Raw genomic sequence first — 10,146 nt, forward strand, 5'->3', positions numbered from 1 at the left:
TCTTCTCATAGTGCAACTGTGAGATTTCCCTCCTCTTAAACCTTTAAAGCCTTTTTACTGTCAATTTACGTTTCACCTCTGAATGACCACCATAGGTCCCAGCGATTGGTCTTTGGATGAAATGCCATCTTCTATTCAAGCCTAAGCTCTTTGCCAGGCTGACCTATGTCTCAGCTTACTAACTCCTTACATATTCTTGTATTCATCATCCCTGATTATTTTTTCCTAAGTATTAAATTTAAACTTTTATATCAGTTGTTGTTGATGGCACAGCATTCATCTTTTTCCTTATCTCTTTGTCGTGTTTTCCCCTCTGCAGTCTTGCTCCTCGCTGGCACCCTTGGATGACCACACAGTCTGGTAACTTTGCTTCTCTTCACTACGTGGCTTTGAATCTCCCCTGTGGGTATGAATAGCTCATTTTTCTAACTCAGTTTTCCTTACTGGTGTCAATCTCAGCTGAAGTGAAGGCGGTAGGACACCCGTCCTAACGCTTTGAGGTGATATAGATATATTATATTGAACCAAACAAAAACTTCTTTCAGTTTTTTTTGGTAATGGAAGAAGAAACCAAAAGATTACTGAGTATTACTTGTTTGCTTGTAAGTATTTATATAGTACTTTACTTAACACTCGAGTACTTTCAGGCCCTGTCTGTGTTGAGAAAGGGCCACAGATAGGTATTGAAAGTACGCCAGTGTTAAGTAAAATACTATGTAAATACTTACAAGTAAACAGTAAACAAAGTTATACTTAGTTATCTTTTGGGATATAATATATATATATATATATATATATATATATATATATATATTATATGTATATATATATATATATATATATAAGTATATTATTACTATGTATATATATATATATATATATATATATATATATATATATATATATATATGCATATATGCATAATAATAACACCTGACAACATAAGAGAGAATCAGGCTGGAAAGTAGCGACTATAACATCTGACTTAGGTACCATCATTTTGCATGCATTTATGAGCGTTTCATTAAAGTGAGAGGCTGTCCTCAAACAGGACGACGGCCAGTCTAAACGTGGAGTTTTTATTAACTGCAAACTCTCGTCGCTACAGGCAAAAATTAATAAATGCGTAAGAATTTACATTTTACCAAATGAAAATGTACCAAATCCCTTTGACCTTTCCCTGTCGTTATTCTCATATCTCCCTTTATTCCTCCTCCTGCCTTTACGATTTTTCTCAGCAGGCAGAACCCGTATGATTTCTCTTTCTGGGAATATGACTCACAAACTTTCCTTTTTCTCAACTTTTTTTGGTTTTCGCTTACTCAGGGAGCAAGCCTACAAACTTTTTTATTGTTGTTGCTGTTGGCGGTGCAGGAAAGATCTATGGAAGAGCCTAAAAAGGTCTTAAAAAGGTGTTTCGCATTGAGTTAAACTTACAGGAATTTCAGGATAGGTCCGATAGGATATTTATCAATTATGTATAAGAATAAAAATGTAAAAAATAAAAAAATTGCAGGTTAAACTGTAAGGAAAAATTATTTCTAATAATATATAGTGTCTATGTTTTAATTTTCTGTAAAAAATAAGAAAATTGCGTGTTAAACAGTACAGAAAAATTATTTCTAATAATATATAGTGTATTAGTTTTAATTTTCGTTGGTGAAACAAGGGTCTATTTAACCGTAGATTTTAGCACGTTTTTGCGTTAAAAGTTAGGATTATAACTTGTACATTCTCTCTCTCTCTCTCTCTCTCTCTCTTCTCAGACTTACCCAAAATCGAGGCATTGCCTCTCTTACCCCGCTGAACTTGTTGGAAAAATAGGCCACGATCCCCCATAGGCGATTTTTATCTCAGCGTACAGGAAGCTAATTAAAACGCAAGGGGAGTTTTTGAAGTAAAAAGAATGTATTAGTTATTACCCGTAAGGAGATGATTGGGTAATCTCCTTCTTGGAAGAAAAAAAAATCACCTTGATTAAAAACGACGCTGTGATGATGTTAACGTCCTGATAATTATATTGTTTTGTTCGTTATATGGGGAAGTATTGGCATAACATATTAAAAGACTTGAATCTCACTGCTATTGCTGACGGTGAGAAATATGAATTCATATGTTAAGATGATTCTGTGAAATATGGAGATCCTGTAGATATTTCAAGAGGATTTTTTGAAATATGGAGATTCTGTAGATATTTCAAGATGATTTTCTGAAATATGGAGATCCAGTAGATCTAACGATAATATACCTATACTCTGTTTTTTTCCATCTGTCCATCCGTTTGTGGTGTTTGCGTATGGTAACACTGCGTCCCGGGCTTTAGATACTTACGCTATGTGTATACGCTATGTGTAAGTTTTAGATAAATAAAAGGATATCTGGGCGTACATTTGCAACTGAGAAGTGTTTTAATAATTTACTGTATGCGAATTACACTGTTAATGTTCGAAATAGGGTTATTTATTATTGGTGAATGTAAGCTGATTATAACTATCTAAAGCCCGGGATGCAGTGTTACCATACGCAAACACCACACGCTGGTGGACAGATGGAAAAAAACCGAGTATAGCAAATTATGCCCCATTAGTTTTCTTTTATTGCCATTACCATTTTTGGTTGGAGGTGCAAGTAATATAGCTGTGTGAGAGTTGATAGTTCTGTATAAATGCCTATAGCTTACGAACCCTGTGCTAGGATTAAAGGGACCATCAACTATATTATTGTGGACCTGCAGCCATTATCATCATTTTCGACTATGCCCACCATTGCCATTATTATCGCCATAGTCATTGTATTTTGTTGTAGTGGCTATCTTTGTTTCCATAGTTATCATCATTGGCATAGATATGACAGACTAGTGACCTCTTTTCCAAAATAGTCGATTCGGTCTAAATCACAAAATCGCCACTGTGAAATTTAGTCTTCAAATTGCTGAACCAAAGATAGTCTCCGTAGTGGGGTGGTGCTGTCAGTGCACCTCAGGGGGTGCATTGTAGGCACTACTAAAGGTTCTTTGCAGCGACCCTTCGTCCCCTACCTGCAACACCTCTCATTCCTTTCACTGTACCTCCTTTCATATTACCTTTCTTCCATCTTCCTATTCACCCTCTCCTACCAATTATTTCAAAGTGCAACTGCTTTGAAGTTTTCCTCCTGATACACCTTTCAAATCTATCTACTCTTAATTTCTTATCCAGCCCTGAATGACCTCATAGGTCCCAGTGCTTGGCCTGTGACCTAAACTCTATTTTCCATCCATCCATCAAAAGAGTAAGAATAGGTCAAAAAATTAAAAAACTTCCATATCTGTAGCTGCATGTAACATATCGATGTCCATTACATGTAATATCCCATAAGAAAGAAAACGGAAATAGATGTTAATCAAGAGTATAATTATATAGTATATATATATATATATATATATATATATATATATATATATATATATTATATATATATAGTATAGTATATATATATATATATATATATATATATATATATATATATTATATATATATATATATATATATATATATATATATATATATATATATATATAGTATATATATATAATATATATATATATATATATATATATATATATACATACATACACGTGTATATACCTATGTATTGTATGTATGCATGCATGCATATTATATATATATATATATATATATTATATATATATATATGTGTGTGTGTGTGTATACGTATATACATTACTTGAGATCATGACAATTCTGTTTATGGTTTTGTCATTAGCAACAATAGTAAAAAACAAGACATTCATCACATCCTAAATGGCAACATCGTCATCTGAGCCATTGATAGCCTAGATGAGGCGAATAAATTATCGTCATTATTTAGTATATAGAAATCATCACTCACCTTTGGCAAACAGGAAGATGACAATGAAGTAAGGCATTGTGTGGAACCTTTGGGAAATCATCCTGCTGCTAGAGACGCGTTTCTTGGGAAATTTAATTATTTTTTCTCCCGAAGAAATGTATAAATAGTTACGATCTAAATCTGCTTGTCGTATCCGAAAATGAGATGGATGGGGATATTCTTTTTCAAATATTTTCGTCGGGGGCGCAAGATTGCTTGCGCTACTTCCATATTTCACAGACTTTTGCAATAAGACTTGAGCGCATGAGTTGTGAGCAGGCTTTGGGAGAACCACTTAAGGGACATTTTCACTCGAATATTATAACACGCCTCACTTAGTCATAAATCTTCGATGTGGGATGGGGGTAGAGGGTCTGCCATGAAGGATGGGCTACTAACACCACTAACTTTTTCATCATGAGATTGGTGTACTCCTAGTTGTCTTTTGCAAGGTGATTACAAAGTTTGTTTTGATTAAATAAAAAAAATCATTGAATAATACCTCTAACCTCCTGTTCAAATTAAGGTAAATTCATTTTTTGTTCCATGTTTTGTATTGAATAAAATCTCTGACCTCTTCAAACCAAAAACTTTCTTTCGTAAGGTAAATTAAGTTTTTTTAATAAACAAAAATCTCTGTCCTCTTCAAAACGAGAATTTTTTTTACAGGTAAATTCACAGTTATATATATATATATATATATATATATATATATAATATATATATATATATATATATATATATATACGAGAATTTTCTTTCTTCAGGTAAATTCACAGTTTTTTTTTTTTTATTAAAATTTCTGACCTGTTGAAAACGAATTTTTTTTTCTTAAGGTAAATTCATTTTTTTTTTAATAAAACAAAATCTCTGACCTTCTGTACAAGATTAGATTAGATTATAATATTTTTGGCACATAGCCAAGCGCCGGATCCGAGGGGCCATTCAGCGCATATATATCTAAAGAATGAAAAAAGTCACTGTCACACATACAAACACACACAACCGATCTAACATACAAATCATTCATTCATAAAAACCAAACAAGAAACCTAAAACAATTAAAAGAAAATTACAATTCGTAAAAAAGACCAATATTTTTTAAAAATGTCATGATTTGCTCTGCCTGAGCACCTTCACCTAAAATATTGGCAAGAGTCTTATTTGCCAGCAAACAAGCTCTACGTCTGTTTTCAAAATGAGGGCACTCCACCAAAATATGCACCACAGTCAAATCCACATGACAGGTGGAACAGCGAGGAACCTGCCTATCCGCTCCACCCGTCATTAGATACCCGTGAGTATATTTAGTGTGGCCAATACGTAATCTGGCTAAAACTATCTCAGACCTTCTATCCATCCGGTTATGAGGCCAAGGATGAACAGAAGTCCTAATTGACTTTAATTTAAGATTATTATCTAAAGTAGACCAGTGGGCCTGCCACTGGTCTCTACAATAAAATCAAATGGTACTTTTAAAATCGCAAACAGGGACGCCCACGTTGGAAATGTGTGCCTAAGCTAGTATGTAGCCTTAGCAGCAGCGTCGGCTCGCTCTATTCCCAACAATTCCAACATGGGACGGAGCCCAACAAAACCTAACGAGAAAACCTCTTCTATTAATTAAAAGATAAAACCAATCTTGTACTTCTTGCACTAAAGGGTGGCAAGAGACTAGGCTTTTAAGAGAAGATAAAACACTCAAAGAGTCGGTAAAATGGTAAAAGCTTGTTAGTACAAGAACTATATATATTTAAGAGCAGTCAAAACTGCCAGCAGTTCAGCTGTAAAAACAGAGGAATTAGATGGAAGCTTCTTTTTAATTATATTATCACTAGTCACTACAGAGCAACGAACACCATCAGAACCCTTCGAGCCATCAGTATATGTTCGAAAGCATGGTCCAAGAAACTTGCCCCCAACTGATCACCAGAATTGTTGCTCCTACTGTCCCTAATTGGGCAGATCTCTAGGCATGGTGTATTCCAAGGAGGAAACTTTGAGGGCGAAATTTCAGCAACTGCAGGAGGTAGTAATCCCACCTCCCTGGCAGAGCTGGCTAGTCGAACCTCAAGCGGCTTTGGCAGTCTAGGTCTATTTGGGGCTCTATCAGTTGGTTCTCTAACGTACTTATAGTTGGGGTTCAGCTTTGACGTAAGTACTCTTGATATGACTCTCAAGCCTAATTCCTCCCTACGGATAAATAGTGGGGGAAAACCTGACTCAACATATAGGCTTTCTACTGGTGAAGTTCTATAGGCTCCCGTACAAATACGTAAAGCCATATTATGGACAACATCTAATTTCTGCAGTGTTGTCTTGCACGCACAACCATAAACTTGGTAATCATAATCAATTTTGCTTAGGCAGAAAACCTGGTACATCCTCAAAAGGGTGATTCGATCTGCCCCCAGTTAAAATTAGACACAACTTTAAGAATATTAAGTCGAAGCTTCACGTTACATACAACTTCATTAACATGTTGAGTAAAAGTTAATTTCTTATCAAATGTAACACCTAGATACTTAATGCTATCTTCATAAGGTAAAATCGAATCATTTAAAAACAGCGTAGGGATCTCTTCCACTTTTCTTAATCGACAAAATCGTATAGCTTTGGTTTTTTCTGGTGAAAATTTGAACCCTTTAGCACTGGCCCATGATGTTGAAGCATTAATAGCAGTCTGGATCATTTGACAAGCTTCAACAGCTGTGGACTTACTACAGATTATTGCATAATCATCAGAGACATTCCTTTGATCTTTGAAGTCATGTATCCTTTCTCCTACCTCCCTTGTGGCTCTTTAGTGGCTCACCTTGTCTTGCATTATGCAACGATCCTTGACATTCACTCTTAAATTCCTATGAATTACCTTTTCCTTTTTCCCTCCATTTTTAAGGATAACTGACATTCAACATTTTCATAAATATGTGTTTATTATATAGTACATACATATGTGTACAAGATATTTATAAATGGGGTTGATGTATTACCTACAATGATAATATTTATGGATTACTTAACAATCACAACGAAGCTTTAAAAAAAATAATCTGGAAAATGAGTGCCAACATTCACGATAACTGTCCTAATATGACTACAATTTCCCTAATTTATCTCTTCGGACAAGTTGATTACAGTTACTGAAATAATATTGGCACATTCAGAGGCCCACACCAATTTCAATCAAAACCACCTGATGACTGGTAATGGGACCAAAACTTGAAGACTTCATTTGTCACCCAAGTGACAAATTTGGATTTTTCGAAGGATGGTTCCCGAAGCGTCTGCAGTATAGAACCTAGCTTTATTTTTTCATCGGTTAGACATTCAGCTCAAGGCCTCACTTTTGTAGTGGAGGACTGCGAAGCACAGAGTAACGCACCCTCCTGCTTGTTTGAAAGTACTTGCCTAATGCCTGGAGAGCCTGCTTAGATCTTCCATTTACCTGTTCGTAGATGGTTCCTCTTGTCTTCGCAAGATCAAAGCCTTCGATAATGGCGGTGCATCTTTCAAACGCCCCTCTGGCCTAATTCTCGATGGAGCCAGTCTTAGAGCTTCGTGTTCAAAGTGTGGGGTAAGATGGCTCGAGAGAGCTCTCAAAGAGATGTATCTTTTAGGGGGTTCAATACCCGTCGTGGTCGATGTGCACCTAGATAATGCTGGGTGTTCCCGATACAAAGGAACAATATTTCTGTGTTCGTGTGGTAAATGATGTACTAGATTTGTCCTAGATAGCGACCCTAAGTGTTTTAACCCGGTATGTATCCACCTTTGCGGCGTGATAAGTACAACCCCGTTGGGGATGACCGTAAAATCATACACAAAAGACTGGTAATATCATGAAGATAATGACCCCCAAGATACTATATTAGTCCTAGAAAAGGAACCCCGAATTTTGTTGGGGGTCACAATTTAGGAAAGATGCAATGATATTTTTATATATCACTTCTGTTAGTAATAAAATTTCATCTAATAATAGTAATAATAATACTAAATTTGATTTCAGCTCAAGGGCGTACACATGGAATACACAGAGTAGAGACCGTAACATGCAATCTAGATTCATGAGATAACATGACAAAGAAAAAAGTGGATGTTCGGAATATCCAAGCGCTGAAGAAGTAGGAAAAAAAAAAAGAGTATATTCATAATAATAGACATGACAGTAATTATACTAAGAATAATAATAAAGTAGAAATAGTGAAAATAATTTTAAAAACCACAGATATTATCGTCACTTCAGTGACAGATTAATTGTCTGAGTTTTGAAAGTCTGCTAAAGCTTTCAGAGGCTTCTTTATTCATGTACAGCGGGTCTCCCCTCGGCTGGGGCTATCATCGACGTCTGATTTTTGACTGGCTGGATAAAGTACCGGTGCACTTTATTCTAGTACCGTTGTGTAGTTAATCGGATTACGCTTTTTGTTTCGTGGAAGCCCTTTTAATTGAAATTTCAAGAGGCACTAGCCCCTCACAGAGAGAGAGAGAGAGAGAGAGAGAGAGAGAGAGAGAGAGAGAGAGAGCTTGTGTTTTGTTAGTAAGCGATTACCTTTAAACAATGATACAGAAGACAAAAATCGTTTTATTGACGAGGTGAAGAGAATAAAGTCCGAACTCGCTGTGACTATTAATTCATTAGTCCTAATCTGATTAAGAGCGAATTAGCCTCGTTTGAAGTTGTTTTCTAATTAGAGAAATCAGTTTGGGACAAATATTATTGATCTGCACAAGTAGAATATTTTATACAGATTGGTTCCATTGGTCATATGGACTCACTCTCTCTCTCTCTCTCTCTCTCTCTCTTCTCTCTCTCTCTCTTACACACACACACACACACACACACACACACACACACACACACACACAACCAACAGAGAAGTTTCCCCATAAACCAAAAGTAAAAGAAACTTGTTAGCTCTCTCTCGGGAAATTTTGATTCGTAAGTCATAAAATGATGGACGTTGCTCAGGGGGGGGGGGGTCACGTCGTCCTAAAAATTTATCGTTAAGCTTATGAGGAATAGACGAGTTTCTAGGTTCCCCCTTTATACCTTCTTTTCGTTGTCATTGTCATCTGATCAAATAAGAATTGTCAGTGAGTATGGTATTTGGGAAAATGTCTGCTTTTCATATTTATTTCATTTATATGCGCGAGGGAACTCTTGTTGCTACAGAGCTCTCCAAAATGACCCCGGAAGTGGGGTAATTACTGGCCATGAATTTAAACGCCTCCAAAAACTGATGCATTATTGATTATCCGTTGCAGCACTGTTCTCTCTCTCTCTCTCTCTCTCTCTCTCTCTCTCTCTCTCTCTCTCTCTCTCAGTATGATTCACTTTGTGTAGGTCATTATGAACTTGATGACTGTGAATATCTGTCAATATTTGGGGTCGATACAATACAAAACGTTAGAAAACTTGGCATTTGTAATAATGATTCAATGATTCGATTCTTATCTCTACTAGACAGCGTCACTGCCACATGCTTACGATCTTTGATTTGTGATTTCGCCTATCAAGATGACAGAAGTATACTGGGATCTTTTCCTTTATGGTATTATTATTATTATTATTATTATTATTATTATATTATTATTATTATTATTATTATTATTATTATTTTACCACAGTCCTCCAATTCGACTGGGTGTATCAAAGTGTCGGGTTCCGGGTTGCATCCTGCCTCCCTTAGGAGTCCCAATCACTTTTCTTACTATGTGCGCTTTTTCCAGGAGCACACTTTATTATTATTATTATTATTATTATTATTATTATTATTATTATTATTATTATTATTATTATTATTATTATTATTATTCAGAACATAAACCCCCTCCACATATTAATAAGATTACAGAGGCCATTGACTAGAAATTCAGGCTTCCAAATAATAATGGTGTTCATTTGAAGGAAGTTACACAAGGTAATGGGAAGTACAGAATGAAGAGATTATTTATTAGAAAAGAAAAAGTAAATGAAAAGTTAATGAATGAATAGTTAAAATATAGATAATTAGTAATATACAAAGTAAATTTTTTTATTTTTTTTTTAGTAGTAATTGCATTGCATCTTCCCTTGAACTTTCCAGGTTCTAACTGCACAACTTCCTCAGGGAGATTCTTCCACAGTCCAGCGATGTGAGGTCGTTGCTAAAAGGATTACTGTCTCTGACCGTCATTAGAATATATATATATATATATTATATATATATATATATATAATATATATATATATATAGCGCCTCAGTGGCGTGG

Source organism: Macrobrachium nipponense, chromosome 37 (genome assembly GCF_015104395.2).
Source record: "Macrobrachium nipponense isolate FS-2020 chromosome 37, ASM1510439v2, whole genome shotgun sequence".
NCBI lineage: Eukaryota > Metazoa > Arthropoda > Malacostraca > Decapoda > Palaemonidae > Macrobrachium > Macrobrachium nipponense.